At 45.4% G+C, this 23,656-nt stretch overlaps 1 protein-coding gene and 1 long non-coding RNA gene across 11 annotated transcripts in view; one reads left to right on the top strand and one right to left on the bottom strand.

Annotated features, from left to right (window-relative positions):
* AUTS2 (activator of transcription and developmental regulator AUTS2) overlaps positions 1-23,656 on the bottom strand; it is a 1,204,012-nt gene that overhangs the window by 197,452 nt on the left and 982,904 nt on the right. The gene's annotated exons all lie outside the window — the stretch shown is intronic.
* On the top strand, positions 4,094-12,521 carry LOC114676687 (uncharacterized). Its single transcript, XR_013415872.1, has 3 exons — positions 4,094-4,220; positions 4,534-4,647; positions 12,395-12,521. It is a non-coding gene; the product is annotated as an uncharacterized LOC114676687 (long non-coding RNA).

The raw sequence follows: 23,656 nt of genomic DNA, 5'->3' as shown, positions 1-23,656 counted from the left end.
AGACTCTGTCTCAAAAACAAACAAAACAAAAACAAAAAAAACCCAAAACAAAACGAAAACCCACAAAACAAAATTACTGAATTGTACACTTTAAAGTGTTTTTATTATTAAGATGGACTGTGAATCATTTCAATAACAGTTATTAAAAAACAAAACAAACAGAAAAAAGGCTGCCTTGGGGCAGCTGTTCTGAAACGTGGGCATGCAGCACTCACCTGGAGAACGTGTTAAAACTCAGGTTGCTGGGCCCCACCCTAGTTTCTGATTTAGTAGCTGTGGGTAGGGCTCAGGAATGTGCATCTCTAAGGAGTCCCCAGGGTGCTGAAGGTCCCGTTGGTATGGAGCCACATTTTGAGAACCAGTGACCCAGAAGAGAGCTTCTCCCAACTTCACTGCATGTGGTGGACACTGTGATGAGCTCCCCAGATCCCTGTCTAATGACAGACTTGCTACCAACTGCTGGGAGTGCTGTCTGCAGTGAGTTGAAAGGTCTGGCCATCCCTGCCCACCAGAGACAACTTAGAAGGCCGATCTAGCTCTGTAGCTTCCCGTGTTGTTAGTGATGACTATCACTGGGCCTGTATTGCTGCTTGACTTCTTGCTCTACCTACCTATTTCCTTCCTCCTCCTTCCCATAAGTATTGATCCAAAGGGAACCCCTTAATAAATACGCCACTGGCTAAACCCCATCGCAGAGTTGGATCATGGGAGAACCCCACTTGTCATAATGCGTATGAGAAATCTGGGGAACTTGTTGCAGATTCTGATTCTATAAATCCAGGGATGGATCTGAGGTTCAGCATTTCTAACAGGCTCTTTGACGATGCCAACGCTGCTGTCCCATGGTCCACACTTTGAGTGATGAGGGCCTAGATGACCTCAAAGTACTCCTCCGGCTCCATAATGGGAAGACCCTATGAGCCATCAGGTCGAGTGTAAAGGGAGAAAGATACCACACTTACTAGGTCATTAAAAAGTACTGAGATTACCCTGTCCTTGAGATCCAGGCCATGGAATTGGGTTACAGGTGAGTGTGTTCAACACAGGCCTTTCAGGTGCTCCCTAACTAATCCCCTTGGACAGGGGCCAAGATCAACTTGAGTTTCTTTTTTATATGCTCTATTGTTACAATATGGCTTCAGGGAGTTACTTGGGCAGAAATGAGTAATCTGCCTTGCGCAACCAGCAGACAAGTGCTGACTGATACCCAACTACACAGCCTATTCAGGGAACCAAAGACTGGGTGGGAAGAAAGATGAAAAGAAAAGTAGAGGCAGGGTGGTGGCCATCTTTTCCAGCATGTCTGCCCTCAGACAAACCTTGCATTCTAAGAGCAGTTAGGCCAGTTCGTGTCTTGTTTCCAAGTGGGATCATTTGATAAAGAGTTTGGAAATCTGTTTTTGACCTACATCTGTTCTTAATTTACTGAGAGTCCCATACTTTGTAACTCAGTTTTCCTATCTGTTCAGGCTGATTTCAGATAAATATATAGGTCACAGACTCATATTCTCAGCAGGTTACCAAAAGAAAAAAAGGGAATTTGGAAACCAATCTTAAGGATGTTATCATAGAAGGAAACTTTCACACCATCCTACCAAACACCCACTTGTCAGAAAGAGAATCTTGGGGTAGGCTGAGCCTTAGGGTAGCCTTGGGCAACATTTCTGAGAGGACAGCAATCCTTAAGCCCCTACTCCCTCTTTTTTTAAACCTCATCTAGCTATTGTAACAGCTCACAGTCAGGCGTGTGATGGATGGCAAATGCATAGGGAAAAAGGAGCAATATGAAGTTGTGATCTTTAATAAACTCTTAGGAAAAGTTAGGAAACTCGGCAATCTGTCATTCTTGAACGTTACAAGGCTCAAATTTCCATCCATGTTGTATCTTCAAGCTTCTGCCTGTTGTACAATTTCATGGGAAATAAAAGGAGTGAATGCCTGCTGTGCCTTGGGCAGAATACAAACAGAAAAGGAGTGGGCGCTCAATACAGTAAACCTGCACTGAGAAACTGTGGTTATGGAAGGACACAACTTTCTACACTTTTGCTAAATTTTCTTGGTAGCAATGACAAAACAGGGCTGGGGAGAGGGGGAAAACCAGGGTAGCTAAGACCTTAAAATTCTGGACAGTGACACTCTGTACTTAGGGACCTGCAAAGCACCGGGAAGGGCTGAGACTGGGAGGCACACATACAGCAAACGTCTTTCCATACCTGCTTTTTTCTCATTAACCAAGGGGATTTATGAATAAGCTCTGCAAACTTTAAAACCCATCCAGTATTCAAGATGCAATGTCCCTTCCGTGCCACTCAGTCTCTTCTGGAGTGAAATGCAACTATAACGATGCTCCCTGAACCCACTTGCAATATGCAAGCTCTCTAGAGAAGGTAGTCCCTGATCATCCTGTTGAAAATCTGGACCTCGTGTAAGCAAGAAGAAGTAGTCAAGGTACAGAGTGGCATAAATATTGTTACTTGAAGTGCTAATTATCTACCAGTGTATTCAAAACCTAGTGATTTCCAAACCTGCTGGAGCTTCTTATGGAAATAAACATACACATCCCAATGTAGGGTTAAAAGGATTCCCAGAAACCTACACCAAAAATACAAGTAAATTATCCTCTGAGCAGGGATTTCTCTCCAATTTCACTGCTTCCCACAAGGGGAACAATTTCTTGAGAACATAATAGTAAAGGAAACAATACACCTCCAAAGAGAAAATAACATCTTTATAATTACAGATTAGTTCCCAAACAAATTGCACACCTACACACTCACTCTGCTTTGAAGCTGAATAACTTCGGTGAAGCTTGTCTATCCCCTTCAGCTATCAACATTTACAGCTTAACAGCTCAATCACAAGATTTTCAACACAGAAACCCCAGACTGCAAAAGCACTCTCGAATGACCCACTCATTTCATTCTTGAAGAATGTGGAAAACACAGCGACAGAGAGCACAAATCGGGGTTAATACCCCGGCAGGGGAGAGGGAGCTCTGGTATCTCTGAAATAGTTTCAGTGTGCCAATTTCAGAGATTACCTAATCATTTCTAAGCCATTCAGATTTTTATCAGACAGGAATTAGCAGCTGAAAGTCTTGCTTGGCCCAAGCTGTTACATCTCTTTATCAGAAATTCATCTAAGTTTGCATTGCTTCAGCAAGGCACCCACATTCATTTCAACTCATTGGTTACTTATCCATTATATGGGTTTCTTAACCATCACACTGGTTATTTAATTCCTACCCCATGGCTCCCCCAAGAAATAAAAAGTGCACTATAATTATATAAACTCTTAATTAAACTGAAGAATTCAGTGTTGCCATTACCAGTCAGTAATTCCACTCAATTAGGACAATAGACTTCCATTTATTACTGAACTCCTAATTGCTACTCATTTTCCTGGTTAGTAATTGCCAATCCTATCAGACAATGTGCTTCAAGAAAATTCGGCCATGAAATTATATTTCTCTCCATCACGGGAAAGGTGGAATCAGAGTCCTTACGTGGTCAGGAGTTGGGTCCTCTTCTCTAGCCCCATGCGTCTCCAGGCTCGGGGGTTTTAAAGGCTCGTGTGCCCCAGAGTTGGTTGCTCGTGCTGCGATCCGCGGGAGACTTACCCACAAAGGAAAGGTGTATCCAGGTAGCCACAGAATCCCAAAGCCAAACCTAGCCGAAGAGGATGGAAAAACCAACCACCCGAAGCGGTCTCCGCATTTCCAGAGGACTAAGTTCAAAGTCTCCAGGCAGGACGCATTTTAGGCCTTGAGGTGTACGTCCACAACAGGGGGCAGATTCGGCTGCTTCTCAGCCTCAGGAGACTCAAGACGGAAGTCCGAGGGAGGCAGCCGCACGGCACCACGACTGGGGCCAGCCAGCCTCTACCTCTGCCTCCCCCGGTCTGGCTTCCGAGGTGGGTTCGCTGGCACTGGCAGGCGCCGGGGAAACTTGCCGGCACTTCACCCGCCGCCTCTGGACGCCCCGGCGACCCCGCACCGGAGCTGGAACGAGTCCTGGCAGCTGGCTCCGCGGGAGCTCCTAGGCGGCGACCAGACGCCAGCGATCTACCCGCGGCTCGCGGATGCCTCGGCCCAGGAGCTGCGCGCCGCCCGCCCCAGCCCCGCCCCGGCCCGCGGAGCGCCCCGGCCCGCCTCGCTCCTCATGACTGTCTCCTAATTAGCCCAGAAGACTGCAATTCGCCGGCTAGCAAAGACACCCGCGGTGGGGAAACTTGACAATTTATTCCCGGGCCCGGGGGAGGTCACCCGCAGTGCACCAGCGGATTGGCTGCGGCGCGGGTTGCGGCGGCAGAGCGCGCAGGCAGAGCGCGCGCCGCTTCTGATCCGCTCTGCCATCCCGGCCAGGCAGGGGCAGGGAGGGCCGCCCTGAAGCAGCCCGCGGCTCAGAACCGTGTGAAAGGGACGGTGTCGGTGCTGGAACCACGAAACTGCCCCACTTCTCCAGATTGGGTGGTTTGGAAGAAATGCTCTTTGCTGTTTGGGTTTTTAGACGTCACACTCTCTGTGTCTTCCAGTTGACAATGGGCTCAAGCCATTTACAGCCGGAAGATGTTCTGAATGAAGTATCCACTCCAACTTCATGTTACAGAGGAGGGAACTGAAGCAGAAAGGATGAAGGAACTGTGAAGGTGAGTGGGTGGAAAGGCTAGGCCTGGGCGCCGGGTGTCCTCACTCCTAGTCTTTTTTCTACAGAGAACAGCGCTGCCTTTGGGGCTGCCTTCCTTACAGAGAGCTCCACCCTCAGGGGCACTCCCAGGAATGCACAGCAGTGCACGGAGAACTCTGCAACTCTGGTGTCTAGCCCACAACCAGAGAGAGTTGTCTAGCCCACAACTATGCCAACAGAGTTCAGAAACTCCCCCGCCCCTGAGCTAGTGAGTAGGAAACGGAGTGGGCTTGCAAACTCAAGCTTCCACAGTAATTCCTGAATGTCAGCCACCACACCTCAACGCTCCTTGCCCAAGGAGGTGCACAGAAGAGGAATTCCTAGAGGGGCGGCGTAGAAAACAGTGGCTGAGGATGACACCCTTGCAAATAGCACAAAGCCCCCTAACAGCGGATGCTGCAATGCCAGCTTGGCACATCCTGACCACAAAGCAACTAGTAATAATTTTTTTTTTTTTTTAAGACATTTTCACTCTTGTTGCCCAGGCTGGAGTGCAATGGTGCAATCTCGGCTCACTGCAACTTCCGCCTCCCAGGTTCAAGCAATTCTTCTGCCTTAGCTTCCCAAGTAGCTGTGATTACAGGCATGCGCCACCACGCCCAACTAATTTTGTTTTTAGTAGAGACAGGGTTTCTCCACGTTGGTCAGGCTGGTCTTGAACTCCTGACCTCAGGTGATCTACCCGCCTCGGCCTTCCAAAGTGCTGGGATTAGAGGTGTGAGCCACCGTGCCCGGCCTCAGCTAGTAATAATTCTTATTGCCCCCTCCATTTTAGTGCTTCTTGTCACATCTGCTCGTCATCAAAAGTGAACACACTCACTCACCCCCATCTCCCAGTCTCACTCAGTCTATTCTGGCTTTTGCAACCTCCACCCATACAAATGGAGGAAACTATCAAAGTAGGGGAGAGAGGAACAGCAAGCCTCAGAGAACTCTCTCTGTGCCAGGAGAGCTGAGAGCTGCTAAGCCTCTCCCTGGTCCTTGAATACACAGAGTCTAGAAGGGCTCCCATCCTAGTTGCCTTGTGTTTGGAATTTGAATATGCAGCACTCAGCATTTGAGGCATCCTGTCACTTTCCTGAGCAGAGAATTGAGCCAGCTCACTAATGCTATCAAATCACTGGTTCTCTCCACTAGCAGCATCCAGGAACTTGGATGTCAGAAAAACAAATTCTTGGGCCCAACCCTGAGCTACTGTATCAGAAACTCTTGGGGTGGGGCCCAGCAATCTGTATTTTCAAAGCCCTGCCCCCACAACCCCAGGGGATTCTGCACACACTCAAGTTTGAGAACCACTGCTCTAAAAAGCTACTTGCCAGGGTCACCTGAAGGGGACAGAGCAAAGGTCAGGGTCAAAGTGGGCAAGTTGCACCGTGTATCAAAAAAGTGTCGTCCCTCCCCTCAGCCACAGTTAGAGGCCCTCTAGAGAGGGTTTGGAAAGGAAATCAGTAGGTTTGAGGCATAGGATTCTTCTTCTAACTTTGAAGATCACTGGCCTGACCCCATCCTACTGTCATCTCAACACTTGTGGGCACAACACTGAGAGCTGCCTGGGCCAGACTCTGCAGCCCACATTATTTTGCCCTGGGCAGAATAATGTTCTATATTCTACGATGTTCTATGATGCTGTGATTTCGCTGCTGGCCCCTGGACTGAAGCCTCCTGCTCATGGTCCAGGGCTCTCCTGCCTCTCTATAGAATCATTCTGGGGCGATGGGAGCTGTTCAAGTGACTGGTCATGACTGTGGTGAGATCACAACAGCTTGAGGGGAGCAAGTCCCTGAGCCTGCAGCCCCATCCACCAAGGGGATTCAGCTTTCCCATCCCCTCAATGGGAAGAATAGTTCCTCGCTTTCCTGATTGTTGTGGGGACTAAACAGCACTTTGTGTTTTTGGATGAAAAATAAAGCACTATAAATATATAGGGCTTGGTGACCCCTTATCATCTCCATTAATTAACACACGTGCAGTGAATGCTCTTATTCCATCATCACCTGACTAGAATTTGGCCTTGTCCCTTGGCCTCGGACATCACTGAAATGCAGGTCCTCTTGGTTGTACCTGCTCTCGGAGGTGTATGTGAGTAAGGGCCTAGGAGAGGGGAAACCAAAGAGGGGGTGATGCCCCAGCTTCAGTCCCAGTCTTTATGCCACTGAGGCAGTGTGCAGAGCATGAAATCACAGCTCCTTGATTTTAAAATGTTATGTTCACATTTATTAAAACACGGCATAAAAACAGGAATATTACCAACTTAGATTATTGAGTGCTTACTGCACAGCACGAAGCATTATTCCAAGTGCTTTATTTGTGTTAATTCCTCAAAACAGCCCCATGAGGTAGGTACTATTATTATCTCTATTTTGTAGATGAGAGAGTGGAATTATAAATGCCAAATAACTTGTCTAAAGTCAGGTCAGGCATGGTGGTTCATGCCTGTAATCCCAGCACTTTGGGAGGCAGAAGCAGGAGAATCGCTTGAGGCTAGGAGTTCAAGACCAGCCTGGACAACATAGTGAAACACCATCTCTACAAGAAAAAAAAAGAAAAAAAGTAGCTGAGCATGGTGGACTGTGCCTGTAGTCCCAGCTACTCAGGAGACTGAGGTGAGAGGATCACTTGATCCCAGACGTTTGAGACTGCAGTGAGCCAAGATGGTGGCACTGCACCGCAGCCTGGGCAACAAAGCAAGACCATCTCTAAGAAAAAACAAAAACACCAAAACCTAAATTCCAAAGTTTGAAATCACTTTTAGGATGTCATATTTTAATTCATTTATGTTCAACAAACATTAATGACACCCCTATTGTATACAAAGCACCCTGTGAGTCACCATGGGTAGGGTAGGGGTAGGATTCAGAGAAAAGGTGAAGAGGACATCTACAACTTCAGTAAAAGGCAGGCAGGCAGTGGGAGGGCTGGTCACGCCTGTAATCCCAGCACTTTGGGAGGACAGGGCAGGTGGATCATTTGAGGTCAGGAGTTCGAGACCAGCTTGGCCAACATGGTGAAACCTCATATCTACTAAAAATACAAAAATTAACTGGGCGTGGTGGCACACGCTTGTAATCCAGCTACTTGGGAGGCTGAGGCAGGAGAGTTGTTTGAACCCAGAGATGGAGGTTGCAGTGAGCCAAGATTGTGCCACTGCACTCCAGCCTGTCAACAGGGCAAGATTCCATCTCAAAAAAAAAAAAAAAAAAAAAAAGAAAAAAAGATAAAATAAACGAAACCAAATAAAAAAGCAGTATTGCACAACTAGCAAGTGACAGAGCGGAATTCAAACCTGGGCAGTTTGGCTCCAGAACCCAATTCCTTCCCTAAACTTAACACTGCATTGCTCATGACAAAAGGTTAAGAGAAGAAAGAAGATTCTGCCCTTTCTTTGATGTGCATACTGAAAAAACATACAAATATGTAAAATATATATCGATGGCAAATGTGAATATTTTTCCTTAATATGTATTACGTTTTCTACATTTTTACAATGGACATATATTGCATTTATAACAGCATAATTTTCTAATTTTATAGACTACCATTTCTATTGAGCGTATATTTCATTTATAACCAGCAACATTGTTTGTTATTATTTTTATAGATGATCATCTCTATTGAGGGCTGAGCCATGAGGCAATCTGTGAGCCTCCTGGGAAGCCTAGAGGTTTGTTTCTACATGTCTGGTGGCTGCAGAGTTTGGAGAGCTGTGCCAACTGCAGTACCAGCCAAACTGAGGAATGGGGGATTATCTGCTCACAGCCAGATCAGGGTGAGAGAAAAGAGACCAGCAAATAGCCCTGACACATGCATAGACTACAAAGTATGTTGCAGGTGGGGGGAGCATAAACAAATGCATGAAGCATATTAAGAAGAGAGTGGGGGTGGGTGGGGTGGCTCATGCCTGTAACCCCAGCACTTTGGGAGGATGAGGCAGGAGAATCACTTGAGGTCAGGAGTTTGAGACCAGCCTAGCCAATATGGTGAAACCCCATCTCTACTAAAAATATATAAATTAGCCAGGCGTGGTGGCCAGCGCCTGTAATCCCAGCTACCTGGGAGGCCAAGGCAGGAGAATCGCTTGAACCTGGGAGGTAGAGGTTGCAGTGAGCTGAGATCGCACCACTGCACTCCAGCCTGGGGGACAGAGTGAGACCTTGTCTCAAAACAAACAAACAAACAGTTGGTAAACCCGTTGCTAGGAACAAAAGCTTCCTGTCAAGGAGTAGCCTGCTGTGGGTCTTGGAACTTTCCTCCAGCAAAGCGGGCAGTATGGCCTATGAACCAAAAGCTTTGAAACAGGCACACACAAATGGGCTGTGTCACACCACATCTGACGGCACATTCAGGAGCACCTAATCTTTCACATTTGCCTTGGAACCAATCTGGGGTGGGGGCAGGTGCGGTGGGTATCAGCAGCCTCTCTTCCTGAGTCTTACTCAAGTCACACACAGTTAGAGGCAGGCCAGGACTGGAACCAACTTTTCTGTCTTAGTTCCAAGCGCTTTGCCACCCCATGTTGTCAATCTAGGTAAAATTGTAAATCTGAAAGATGACACCTGAACTACAAGTTCCTTTAACCCTGGAGAAAGTTGAATAAAAATAATGTAGTGGGCACTCTGCTTACTAGAAGTGTACAAATATCGATACAATGAAACATTTGAAACTGACGGCACTCTGAAAGAACAGCTACAGTAAACGAGGAAAACAACACGGAAAAAGGCCCTTATTTTGCTTATTGGGAGAGTTTTCCATTCACAACTACACGTCTGTTTGTTACAACTGGGAAATCTGTTATGTTTTGTTGACAACTCAGACTGTTTCTACATTCCTGCCACATCGCTGGGAGATTTCCAGGCTCAAGGAGATACAGGGCTTTTAGTGTATTTATGATTTAACAGAAGTTTCTTTTCGGTCATAAAATATAAAATTATGATGACCGGCTCAAAGGTCTGGAGGGACAAGCTTGGGAAGCGGAAATAACCCTACTAGTCTAACAATGCTACCCTTCTCTTCAAAACAGATCCTCAGAGCTGCTTCAACCACTACCCTATATCCAAAGAGTTTCTAAAATAAAGGAACAGTATGTCCCCAAAAGTTCTAACAACCTCTAGGGAGATAGGGGATGGTAAGAACAAGGCAGTTTGAGTCAGAAAGATCTGAGTTCTGAGGCCCACTCCGTCACCAGCCCGTGAACTTGGCAAATCGCTTCAACCTCTCTAAGCTTTCAGTTTCTTGAACAATTGAGAGCAATATTCTCTCCTCGCAGGTTGTCATCAAAAGCTGCAAAGAACTGCCCTCTAACCAGAGGTGGTTGTCAGTACTTCTTTGGGGGCCAGTGCCTCCTTATTGTATGTATATATATATACACACACACACACACATATACATATATATACACACATACATACACACACACACACAAATGTGAAAATAAGCTTCTGGCCACTGTTCTCTGAGGTCACTACTAACCTGGGTGCACTTGTCTGAGACCAAGTTCTGGGCACAGCTGGAACACCTAAGTCATTGTGGCCACTCAGGCCTCACCTCTGCAGACCACTCTCCCTCCTCCTGGCGGGGGAAGAAAGGTTTCTGGGCTTTGTGAGGGCATGGCAGGAGTGTCTGAGTGGGGAACAGCCGAGGAGAAAGCCGGAGCGGATGATGCTTTCCTGAGGAGCTTTGTCAGGCAGGCCTGAGAACAAACCTGGTCTCAGCCTTCCCCCAGAGTCCCCCTGGAGCTTGGGGTGATGAGTTAAGAAATGATAATAGAAGCTGAACAGAAACTATCAGTCATATCCCCACGACTTTCTTTGTCTTTATTTCTTGTCTTTTTTTTTTTTTTTTTTTTTTTTGAGACAGAGTCTCATTCTATTGCCCAGGCTAGAGTGCAGTGGCGTGATCTCAGCTCATTGCAACCTCTGCCTCCCAGGTTCAAGCTATTCTCCTGCCTCAGCCTTCCAAGTAGCTGGGATTACAGGTATGTGCCACCACGTCCAGCTAATTTTTGTATATTTAGTAGAGATGGGGTTTTGCCATGTTGGCCAGCATCATCCGCTCCGGCTTTCTCCTCGGCTGTTCCCCACTCAGACACTCCTGCTATTCCCTCTCACAAAGCCCGGAAACCTTTCTTCCCCCGCCAGGAGGAGGGAGAGTGGTCTGCAGAGGTGAGGCCTGAGTGGCCACAATGACTTAGGTGTTCCAGCTGTGCCCAGAACTTGGTCTCAGACAAGTGCACCCAGGTTAGTAGTGACCTCAGAGAACAGTGGCCAGGAGCTTGTTTTTGCATTTGTGTGTGTGTGTGTGTATATGTATGTGTATACTCCTGACCTCAAGTGATCTGCCCACATCAGCCTCCCAAAATGCTAGGATTATAGGTGTGAGCCACCACACCTGGCCATATCCCCACGACTTTCTAGTTTTTTTTTTTTTTTTTTTTTTCCCCCAGGGGGTTTTGCACACAAAAAGGTCATTTTTGATTCCCTGTTAGCTCAGGCGGCTCCTGGGTTTTCCACCATGCTCTCCTGCAGCCCCGCTTCTCCCCGCCGGGAGGGCTCTCATTCGTTCCCCACATGGGAGGAGTGGAGAAAGAGAATTCATTCTGCAGACCCGTTCTTCCTGCAGTTGGAAGCAGCAGATTGCCCCACTCATGTCTCGCAGTGCACGCTTGGAAGGCCACTGCTCCACTGCCACCGGGAGGCCAGTGCTAGGGAAAGGGCCCCCACTGTGTGAGTGGCCGCTTTTTATGGTTGCTGCCTCTGTAGGAAATGCTCTGAAGGGATTTTGGAAACCATGGGGCATCCAACGTGTTTCAAAGTACATGCTTCACTTTCAGTAGGCATAAGCTTTGTAACCCCTGATATATAGATCGGAGTCTGAATATGCTTAGATCTCAGAATGGAAGGGTTTCTAAAGAAAAACTCCAGAAATACCCGAATTCAGATGTAAAAAAATGTGTGAGAATCAAGAACAAAGCCAGCGAAAGCAGAGGGAGTGAATAACCTTTCATTTCAAGCTGCTTTCCCCACTAGAGACAGTCATGATCTGTGCAGCACTATTTGATGCAAATGCCTCTCAGAAAAGAGCCAGTGGATAATAGATAAAAAGATTATCTGTGACATTATGAAAAATGAAAGTTTAAAAACGGCTACAAGTCCCATAAAAAAAAATCCTAAACTTTATTCAGTCTTGTTGAAAGGCAACAGCGGAACTGTGTTTTGTTCAGCCCCTGGGGTCCCTGCCTCTTCCGCCATTGTTCTAATACCTTCCACCAGCTCATCTGTTTGCAAAAATCTTTCCTGCTGCTTTCTCTTTGCTGGAAACATAAGGTCCAAGAAGCTATCACAGCCCTGTTTCTTTTCCTTAACTGGACTCTGATGCTGGAAATTCAAGTGCTGCAGCTCCTGCCCCTCTCTCTTCCCTTCCCCGTCATCCCCCTCTGTGCTAAACCACCGGCTGCACACTTGATTTAACAGATGAATTACAGATTCAAGGCATGGGTTTCCAGGGCAGGAAAGAGTCTGATTTTTGTCCAGGTCTCTCTTGATTGGCTCAGCATGGAAGTCTTTCATTTAATGGGCCAGGTCCTGCTGAGAACACCTCTGCTGGCACCACACCGATTTCTTTCTTTGCTCGAGAGAGGAGCAGAGATCCTAAAGAGAGATTTTCCATCTTCCAGATTTCTGGTGTGCTCACTACTTATCATTCCTTTTAAACAGAGCATTACGAGTGTAACCCAAGACTCCAGGAAACATTTGATTCATCTGATCAACCATCTTTGATCTCAAAGTTGGCCGAGATGTTGTTGAAGAACCTATTTGAACACCTAGGCCACAAAAATATGCCTTTTCCTTCCACTCAAGGAGACAGCACAGTGCGGCAGTTCAGTGTGAGGGTGTGGAGGGGACTGCCTTGTTCAAATTCCAGTTCTGGCACCTGCTAGATGGGTGGACTTTGAGCAAGTTTCAATGTCTGAATTTCTCTATTTGCAAAACAAATACAATAAGATGATCAGATTGAACCATACAGGACTGCTAATATTTGACTGTTTTTTATTACAAAAAGATTATTAGATTTGACCACATACAATTACCAATATTTGACTGTTTTTGACCTACAAAAATGGCAGTTTTATATGGTTCATCCTAATACCCACCTCAAAGGGTGACTGTGAGAATGGAAGACAGAAAGTCATATAAAGTGTTGCACTGAAGTGCCTGGGATGCAGCATATGCTGAGTAAAGGTTATTATTGCTGTTATTGTCAAGGAGCTTATGGGAATCACTTGCTGTGTACAGATTACCTGTATACAGGTACTGCAGTGTGAAATACTCAGATCCATCACCTAGTTGCCAAGGACCATCTAGGCCAGGTGATGCAGTGCTAACAAACATCATTAAGGGTAGAGAAAGATGTGTACTCAGTCCGAACTCTTTCTGTCTCATTTCCTCTTGAAAAATCCCTTCCTGGGCAGGCGTGGTGGCTCATGCCTGTCATTCCAATACTCCGGGAGGCTGGGATGGGAGAATCTCCTGAGCCCAAGAAATCAGGAACAGCCTGGCAGCATAGTGAGACCCTATCTCTACAAAAAGTTAAAAAATCAGCTGGGCATGGTGGTGTGTGCCTGTTGTTCCAGCTCCTCGGGAGGCAGAGGTGGGAGGGTTGTTTGAGCCCAGGGGGTTGATGCTGCAGTGAGCCGTGATGGCATCACTGCATTCCAGCCTGGTAACAGAGCAAGATTCTGTCTCAAAAAGGAAAAAAGAAAAACCCCTTGCCATATGGAATGCTGTTCCCTTCCCATTCTGAGGCAATTTTACCCATTCCTGGTGGCTTTTATAAGCCAGTTGGTATGACTGGAATTAGACTTAAACTACTCAAATGGAGATTCCAAAAATATGTTTGAAAACAGACATCAACCTAAGACTGTGTATCACACTGTGTGCCTCCTTCCTCTGTTTCCTGCAAGTAGTGAAGACAAAGTTTTAATTGTTGGAGGAAGAGTAAAATAGAGAAATTAGGAAAATCTGTGGACAAGTGCTGACTTCAAGGACAGGAACAGTAAGTGTGAACCTGCAAACTGAATGGGACTGAACAGCAGCCTCTCCGGAGGCAAATCCACCCAGAATGCAAATATGCAGCTAGCTTTCCCACACCAGAGTTCAGGATGCAAGCCTTAGTGTTGAGAACTTGAGAAACATCAGTGCAAAGGGCAGGCATCCCGTGCTTTCTGGAGTGCCTGTCTACCAGTTCTATCCCAGAGTACAATGCAAAGTTTCAGTCATGCCCCCAATCACATCATTTCCTGGAGCAGTTCTTGAGATGTTTAACCCTAAATAGAATCCTTCCCTTCCTTACATGCACCCAAACAAATACACTCCCCTACTGTAATGAAACCATTCTCCATTGGCCTAATCAGAATTATCCTGAAGGCCTGCTTGCTTGTTTTTAAATTATGAAATATTTTTGGACTACAGGAAAAGTATAGGATAACATGAGAATACATGTAAGGAAAACCTGTAAAGCCACCATATAGCTTGAGAAATATATATTTCAGATATCTCCCTGCAGGGCACACACTCACCAATTTGATATTTATCATGCACAGTATGGTATTTATACTTTTGCTATATTTGTACATAGGATACAAACACCATGTAGCATTGTTTCGAGTGTTTTAAAACTTTATTTTGGCTGGGCGCAGTGGCTCACGCCTGTAATCCCAGCACTTGGGGAGGCTGAGGCGGGAGGATCACTTGAGGTCAGAAGTTCGAGACCAGCCTGGCCAACAAGGTGAAACTCCGTCTGTACTAAAAATACAAAAATCAGCCAGCTATTTTTTTATTTATGGTGGCACATGCTTGTAATCCCAGCTACTTGGGGCTGAGGCAGGAGAATAGCTTGAACCCGGGAGGTAGAGGCTGCAGTGAGCTGAGATCGCACCACTGCACTCCAGTCTGGGTGACAGAGCAAGACACTGTCTCCTAAATAAATAAAACTTTATTTCATTGCTTTTGTCCCACATGTAGCTGTCCACAACTTTTAAACAAGAGATTCTAATTCACTGGGTCCATTAGGGGTTATTTGCCTTGAACAAACTGGCTAGATTGTGGGTAATAGCGAGGGTGATCATATCCCACAGAATTCAAACTCGGATACTTTTAAGAGTGAATATATCCACTGTTAACAACTACAGCAGGCATAAACTGGGGCTGTTTGAGGCAAACCAGGACCTATGGTCACCGTGGTGACGGCAGATGAGTTCCTGTGTTAATATATGCGATCCGTATGACTGACTAGAAGCCTCTCACATCACAACATCTGATGGGCCTCTTGGAATGAGTCCATTGGTTTGTGCCTCTTTTGGCAGAAAAGTCATTAATGAGAACCTCAGTTTCTTGGTTAGTCAAATGGGGATTCTGGAAGAGAAGGGGGAGTGTAGCTCTTGAGACCCTCCTGGTGTGTTTCAGGCCTGTGTTGTAAAGTGCTCTGAGCACAAGAGAACACCAGCGGCCCCGCAGAAAGCCACAGCGCCCCCCAGAGGACTAGAGCCTCCTTTCTGTGTGTCAGTCCAGCTGTTTCCACAGCAGGGCAGGGACAGTTTGCCCCCTGCACGACCCCCAAAAGTTGACTGGTCAAGGCTCTCCACTCCTTTTTCACACAGCATCTTAATTGGCCTGTTTCTATGGAAATGAGCTTACTGCCAATCAGGTTTTCTCTCAGCTCCCAACTGGTTACCAACGCACCCCTCAGATTAGAAATAGTGCTGAATTAGATCCTTGCTAAATAAGTAAATAGGAGCCAAAAAGGATATCAGAGGAGTTAGTAATTTTGGTTTCCCTTTGAAAAAAAGAAATCAGACACTGAGCTTACTCAACGCCTTGAAAAGCAGGGTGCAGAGGCGCAAGGAGAACCTATGTGTTCCTGGCTGGGTGAGGCCAGGCTTCCACCTGTGTACCAGAGCTTCTGGAACGAAGACAGAGCCAGAGAAACACTGAAGTTTTCAGTCACTGCCCCAGCACACGCCCTTCCTGGCTGGCAGGACGAGGGATTCCTCCTGTTTGCCGCCCCCTTCCTTCTTCAGAGCAAGGCCAGCACTCGCCTCCCTGGAACAGGGGCCTGTGGTGTGAAGGGGTGCTCTGGGGCTGCACTAAGCATGGCGTTCTGGGCCTGTCTCTGTACTGCCCCCAGGGCTGGCTCAAGTTCGCTGGTGGCTGTGGCTGAAGTCGCAGCCCGCCACCCAAGATGCCTTCTTTATTCCGGCTCTGTATTTAGGCATTAGGATGCACAGACCTTTTATCAAGGGTTGTTCCCCCTCCCAAATTGCATTTGACCAGTTTCATTTCTGCCTGAAATTAAAACACAGAACTTATAAATCCCAAGCTGTCACAGCGTGAATGAAACCCTAGAAATAAATCCAGTCTAATGACAGAGCGATCCGGAGACCTCAGTGGGAAACAAGATACTTTGTTTAATAATTATCAGCCTGCTTTCAGGGCCTGTCTGCTAAAGCAGTGGTGTCAGAAGCTGCACAGAGAAGAATTTTTTTCCCCAGATTTCACCCTGGGAAAGACTGAAGCCATTTAAAACCAGACTGGACGCTTTTGATTTACATTTCTGATATTAAATGCAGAGCGGCTGTCTACATTTATGCTACAGGGCATTACTTCAGTGCGAAGAAACAGGGTGGTGGCAGAGATCCAGTTTCCTAATGAACAAGCTTATCTGGAGGAAAACAGCTTTTCACACCGTAACAAACAATGAACACCTCTTAGATAGCAAATTCAATGGCAAAAATATAGCATTGTACATGTCACAGTCCCGGAATTTAATGGGGGCACTTGCAGCATTAGTGGTTTACATTAATTTTTAAAATTAATTTTGTTTGGCCCGCAGGGAAAATATTTTCATTTTTGTTTCTGATATCCTGCAGCTAATTAACACTGCTTACCGCTGCTCTACAGAGCTATCCATAATCGTCCACTTGGTAGCCAGAGGCCATTTTTAAAAGAAGAAAGCTGGAAGAGGGGCAGAAGGCAGGCTTCTTTGCTTTCTTCCACAAAGAAAGGCTCGCCCAGATGGACAGAGTGGCTCGGCAGAGGCCTGAGCTGTGCAGTGCGGGTTTCAGCGGTCATGGTGCCTGGAGGGCAGCCTTGGATGGGCCCAAAAGGCTCTTTCTTCACTCACTCTCCACTACTCCCCCCACAACAGAGGCTCCTAAAGCTGATGACTCTCAGCAGTACCTGGGCAGTTTCTGTAAAGGTGTAGATTACTAGGCCCCACCTCACACCCATGAATCACTTCCTCTGCCTCCGCCCCTCCCATGAAAGAGTTAACGACCGGCTACTTAGAAAACAGGCCCCTCTCTCTCTGCCTGGGGCAGGGAGATCAGGGAATTCACTGCTAATCACTGCGGTTGTGATTTCTGATTTCTACTGGCAGCAAAGAGAATTGAACTGGGGTCCCCAGAGAGCAGCCAGCTCCACAAGGCAGACCTTGAGCTTGTTAGGCTGTGGTGCTGCCATGCGATTATCAATTTTAAATTAATCTCCCCAGTCTCTTTAAAGTGGTTGCTAAAAATATAATCTCTGGGATATCTTACCGTAAGACTTAACTAAAGTGAAAAATTTGGATAATAATTAAGTGCTTCCCTCTGCCTAAGCTTCCTGTAAAACACTTCTGGAGACTTGGCTAATCCACGGGCAGCAGGAAGACCAGCCAGGGGCGGCCCCAAGGTCTGAGTGAGCTGGTTTATAAGTTACACACTTTCTCTAAATAAAACTTAAACAGGCAATATGCGTTTGGACAAAAGGTTAAAGATACAGTACTACACTGTATTAAAACAAATCCTTCCCTATTTTTAACCCAAAGAAGTTTGGGAGGAAAAGCCAAAAAAAATTGTCTAGACATACTTTTGCTAAGCTCATGAGGGAGTCGTTACAAACTCACTTTATAGGGACATAATCTAGGTTATATATACAACACATTTTTAAAGGCAGCAACATGGTGGGACAATATGAACAAAAGTGAAAGGAGTTCTTATTCACAAGAAAAGGGCTCTCTGTAGAAACATCTCTGGCCTTGTCGAAGGCTCAAGTCAAAAGCAGACACATTTTCTAAAGCTACTAAGAACGATGAAGAGGGAAATGAACAGCAATTCATTAACAAAACTCAGCATTCTGCCCACACTCTGCAGCTTTCTGCTAAATGAAAAGATGATTCTGTACCTTGAATTCTGTGAAGTGGTGAGTCCCAAGCTTCCCCAGAGGGGAAAATACCTGTGGTATTTTTCCTTTCCTTTTCCCTTGACCTTCCTATTTCTTTGGGCAACATGGTGGGAAGGGGTAACTTAAAGCAAGAGCTCTGAACAAATATACATACTCTCTACGTGCAGCCATTCAAGTCGGAGAATGCAGGCTGCCTGAGGGTCCAGTGGGACTCTGTAGGCCTCAGCCTGAAATATGGGATGCTTTGTATACTCAGCTTGATGTGGAAGGAAGGGTTGGGGCCCGCGAGAAGGGAGAGGAGTTGGATGGAGGAAAGAGTGTGGGTCTGAAAAGGGCTGAGAAGACAGCTTGTGTGAGGCTTTCATAAAACCACACTGCCTTCTTTTAATGATAACGATAAAGAAAACCCCCAACTTCATAAAATTCCATTAATTCTATAATTTCCTTTCTTCGATAAGAGCAAAGAATAAAACAACTCATTACCTCTACTACCAACTAGATGTTTGACCTTGAAAAAATGACTTAACATTTCTGGTTAAAAAAAAAAAAGTGGGTTGAGTAAGACAAGCTCTAAAATTGTGATTTTATTCTTCTGGTTGAAAGAAAACAAACCAAAATGAAACAAAACCTTACTATACATAGGCCAAAGCTCAATTTTGGCCCCACCTTTGACTAAATGATGAAAAATTAGAATGGGGAATGGTAAAATAGACATTTTTTTACTGTGTGAACAATATAAAATGTAAAGGAATTTAGAAATAAGTCAACCACACCATATTTAAAAAATGCCATAATTAAGATGAAATAAAAGTGACAGCAGAGTCTCTTTTATACTCCTGGAAGGCTCCCCAAACCTTGGTGAATGGAAACATGGCTTACTAGGAACCAGGTCTGTCCCTTGTTAAGGCTAAGGTTGGGTGGGGAGAAGGGGGTCAGGTGAGTGAAAGTACTGTGGTGGGTAACAAACAGCATACATTTCCAAAGTGACTTGTGCATAGTTAGTCTCTGTTTAAGAGCCCAATGAATCTCAACATTTTTTTTTTTTCTTTGAAACATGTTGGAGGTTGCTCAGGTTGGAATGCAGTGGTGCAATCATAGCCTGGAACTCACTGGCTCAAGCGATCCTCCTACCTCAGCCTCCTGAGCAGCCGGGCCTATAGGCAAATGCCATCACACCCAGCTAATTATTTGATTTGATTTGATTATTTTTTGAGACAGAGTTTTGCTCTTCTTGTCCAGGCTGGAGTGCAATGGTGCAATCTCGGCTCACTGCAGCCTCCGCCTCCTGGGTTCAAGTGATTCTCCTGCCTCAGCCTCTGGAGTAGCTGGGATACCAGGCATGAGCCACCATGCTGGGCTGTTTTGTATTTTTAGTAGAGACGGGGTTTCACCATGTTGGTCAGGCTGGTCTCGAACTCCTGACCTCAGGTGATCTGCCCGCCTCATTGCTGGGATTACAAGCGTGAGCCACCGTGCCCAGCCTTATTTTTAAAATTTTTTTGAAGCAAAGGGGTCTCACTGGGTTGTCCAGGCTAGCTTCAAACTCCTGGCCTCAAGCGATCCTCCTGTCTTGGCCTCCCAAAGTGCTGGGATTACAGGTATGGGCCACCACACCCAGCCTCAACTATTTTTTTGGTTACAGATTCTATTTGAAAATCTGATGAAAGCGAAGAACTTTCTTCTGAGGCAAATGCACAAGCACACAAACAAAACTTTAAATACACTATAGTGGACTCCTGGGCTCCTTTAAAGTTCGTCAGCAAATCCTGTCGATCTGTTAAACACAAAGTAAAACTTCCTGTTCTAGGCCTAGACACTGGAACATCTATTTGTTCTTCCATTTGCCTTGAAGGTTTGTAGTGTTCCCACTTTCTCAAGAAAAAATGTCTTTTTCAATTAAAAAATAACCTGACTCTCCCTGCACACCCAAGCAATTCTGCAGGAAGTCTGGTGTGTTTGGCTCAAGAGCAAAAGGTTGACAAGCAGAAGACCTGCAGCTGCAGCCCTCATGGCCTACGCACCTTCAGAGGTGGGGCTCGTATCCTGAGGCTGAATTCGGAACTCTTTTTCCACAGGAGAAAATTCCTACCAGTAAATAAGTCGGTGTCCCCTCCTATTAGAGACTGCCCTCTTCCTGACCTACTTCATCCACCCTTTTGACCTGCCTTCCTTCCTGGAGAACTAATAGGAAACGTGGTACCTGGTGAGGGGGAGGACCAGCAGGAAGCAGCCTCCTGGAATGTCAATGATGCTGGGAGAAGCACACCTACCCCATTCCCATTCAGCAGGCAGCCACGCTACAGCACAGGGCACATCTGCATAGCTGAAGGTCAGGATGAAGTCAGACTGGCTTTCAGCCCTGAAACTCCACTGTTTCAGGGTTGCAAGAGTGAAACTGTCTAGTACGTCTACTCTAATTGGCACTGGGCTACTGAATGATAAGAGATGGGAATGTGCTTTGAGGCCCAGTGCACGCCACCGAGTCAGTGCTGGTTACTTTCAAAGGCACTGTGTTGTGGAGCCCCAAGTGGCTAAAATGGCTGGCTTCTAGAGGGTCTGTATCCTGGCCTCGAAGACATCTCAGAGGCTCTCCTGCGAACGTAATCGACTTCACAGCAGCCTGCTTCTTAGAGCAGTTGGTCATCCTCTATCTTCCTGCTTCTTCCAGACTGATTATGAATCATGTTTGAAGTGGAAAGAAATGGTGGCTTAGGGGCAGATTCTCCCCGACTTCCTACTCCAGCCATTCTCCCAGCTAAATGGGTCCAAAAACCTCTCCTCAAGAAAGTGACAAACGAGGCACTAAATCAGAGGAATTGCGAATTCAATCACTTAGCCTGAATGGAGAGAGCCTTACAAGATGAATTCCATCACATTAAATAGCTTGACTCATGTCAGGAGAAAGCAGTCTACAAACCACTGGAAGGAAGGCTTGAAAAGATGGTTTATTAATTGCACCTGCTCTGTCCTATCCCTGGGCAGGGTAGGCTTGAAACCCACATCTCTAGCACTGAAGGAGATGGAATGGAATGTTCCATGGGTAAATATGCGAAAAAGATTGCCAACCTGATTTCTCATGAAATAAAGCAAATAAGGAACAGGGCAGCACCATTACTTTTTTTTTTTTATTAGCAAATTAATTGCTTAGAAAAAAGAATCCAATTGTCTCAAGAGAAACAGTCCTTAAGAGCCAAACTGTTCATCTCAATTTCATTTGAATTATTATTTGAAAGGATTAAATCTGTTAAAGTGACACTTCTCAGCATTGCATACTGAGACAGCAAAGTTGCCTAACTTGATTTTTCTAAAATGTTCCTCCCTTCTTCTTTTTTTTTTTTTTTTTTTTTTTTTAAGGAAACAGAATATAAGGCTGGGCATGATGGCTCATGCCTGCAATCTCAACACTTGTGGAGGCCGAGATGGGTGGATTGCTTGAGCCCAGAGTTTGAGACCAGGCTGGGCAACATGGTGAAACCCTGTCTCTACTAAAAAAACCAAAAATTAGCCAGGTGGGGTGGCATGTGCCTGTAATCCCAACTATTTGAGAGGCTGAGGTGGGAGGATCACCTGAGCCCGGGGAGGTTGAGGCTGCAGTAAGCCATGATTGCACCACTGCACCACTTCAACCTGGGCAATGCAGGGAGACCCTGTTTCTAAAAAAAAAAAAAAAAAAAAAAAAGAAGAAGAAGAAGAAAAAAGAAAAGAGAATATAACTTAGGCATCTTAGACCTGTTGGTTTGGCTATAGCTAGCAACATCCTTAACCAAAGAAGGACCCAGGGAAAATGAACTTTCTGGAGAGGATGTCTTACCAAAACGGTCTTAATTTAAAAAAACGAAATCATGATAATATGGCTAAGTATAGACAAGAAAAAATTTGGGTAGCTCCCAGTATAGAACAGGCCTCATTCCTTAACTATATCAGAAGTTGGGAAAAATAGTGAAGAGGGGGAGTGATTCTAGGTTTTGTAGTTCACTTTACAGTGAACTCAGTGGCAAATCTAGGAGAAGCATATTGTCTTGGTGCTCTAGTTTACTAACTTTTATAGTTGGAAGAAAAACAATTACTTCAGCAAGATGGGGTTACAAAGAGTCCTGGACTTAGAATAGACATGTGATTTCTAGTGCCACCTCTGTCTCAGGTAACTTCATTGGTCAAAAGGGAGAAAGTAGGGATAGAAAATGTGCAGCGTGCACACTTCCTCGCCTTCATGCCATGCTCATGGCAGACATCACTAATTGATTTAGCCTTTGATGCCTTCATGGCCCAGAATCTTCAATACAAGCCTCCAGGCAGCCACCTAACAAACTATAGATAGCAGGACAATCGAAACCTATTTGCTATGTCTAGACTAGATGATCTTTAAGGTCCCTTTTAGCTGTAACTTTCTAGGATATCTTCTGCAAATTATTTTCATATTCTACTAGGAATCTACTGAGGACAAAACACATATGAACAAAAATGCTTTATGATGTTGCCATAGTTGGGGAAAAAAACATGGCTTAGTAAATTGTTTTCATGTTTCAGTGATTAGAGAGTCTCTGGACAAAAAACATGGTATGTTCTGAAACTAAGAAACTGCTGCCACAGCTGTGGCTATACATCAACTGCTGTTTATCAACCTTGTTGATCAACCCCAAATGACAATAATCTCAGACAAGCCAATGCCAATTTATTAATTAAGTAGCTAAGACTGGTAACAGGTAATGTTGTGTATCACTTACATAATCCCTACACCAAAGGATTTAAGGTACCTTAAAGGACCAAAAGGATTTAGGGTACCTTTAAAAGATATCAGGGAGGGGGGAGGATTTTTAAAATTATTGGTAGAAGAGAAGGAAAAATAAACAATGTGGGTATGCACAGTGGAGATGGGAATGAAGTCTGCCCATCCCTTAACCACTTATTTATAACAGATGGGCCAGCAAGCTGGCTCTAGGCTTCCAGCAGCCACGGTGATGACGGGAACCTACGCAGTTGCACAGTTCATGGGGGTTCCAAGATAAAGGAAAACCAACTCTTCAAAAAAGGCTCAATTATTCCTAACTCTGCAATCAGAGTGTTATTTCTCCCAAGGATCTACATAAGCAAAACAACACATAGCACACTAAATAATATTTTTTTTCTACTCATTCATTCAAAAGTCCTGGCAACGGTGTCATAGGGTTATTAGAGCCTCTGTCTGCAGAGCGTATGGTGCTGTTCTAAACTGGAATACTGGAAAGGCTAACTCTGCTTCTCTGCTGGTTTTTCTTACTCCAGATCCTCCAGAGTAGTACTTCCCAAACTGTGTTCCAAGGGACCTATGAAATGTTCCTAGGTGTTCTGTGGTCAAAGCTGTTCGGTAAACACAGCATATTATTACCTTCTCCACCTGCTTTGCTTAATTTGATCTAATCCAACAATTTTCAAATAAAATCCTTTATCCTAGTGGCATCTATTAATATATTATGAAAAGACTATTCCAGGAAACATTTCAGAAAATGCCAATCTAGAGAAAAAGGACTGCACTTATTCCTATTTTTGGAATCCTTCTAAAACATTGTTCCTCTAAGTGAAGTTTGGAGAGCTACCTAATGGCAGTGAGTTTGAAAGGCATTTCCTGGAAATTATGCACATGTCGATTCTTGGTTGCTGGTGAGGAGTGGAAGTGTGTGTCTTAGCAGAAAGTCAAGCTGTATGTATGGACAAACCAAGACTCTAAAAGCTCTAAGTCCAACCTTCTAATTGTTTAGGTTCCACAACATCATTCCCAAA

The sequence above is a fragment of the Macaca mulatta genome, chromosome 3 (genome assembly GCF_049350105.2).
Source record: "Macaca mulatta isolate MMU2019108-1 chromosome 3, T2T-MMU8v2.0, whole genome shotgun sequence".
Lineage (NCBI taxonomy): Eukaryota > Metazoa > Chordata > Mammalia > Primates > Cercopithecidae > Macaca > Macaca mulatta.
The sequence above is the reverse complement of the archived record's forward strand: the minus strand, read 5'-3'. Positions and strand labels throughout refer to the sequence as shown.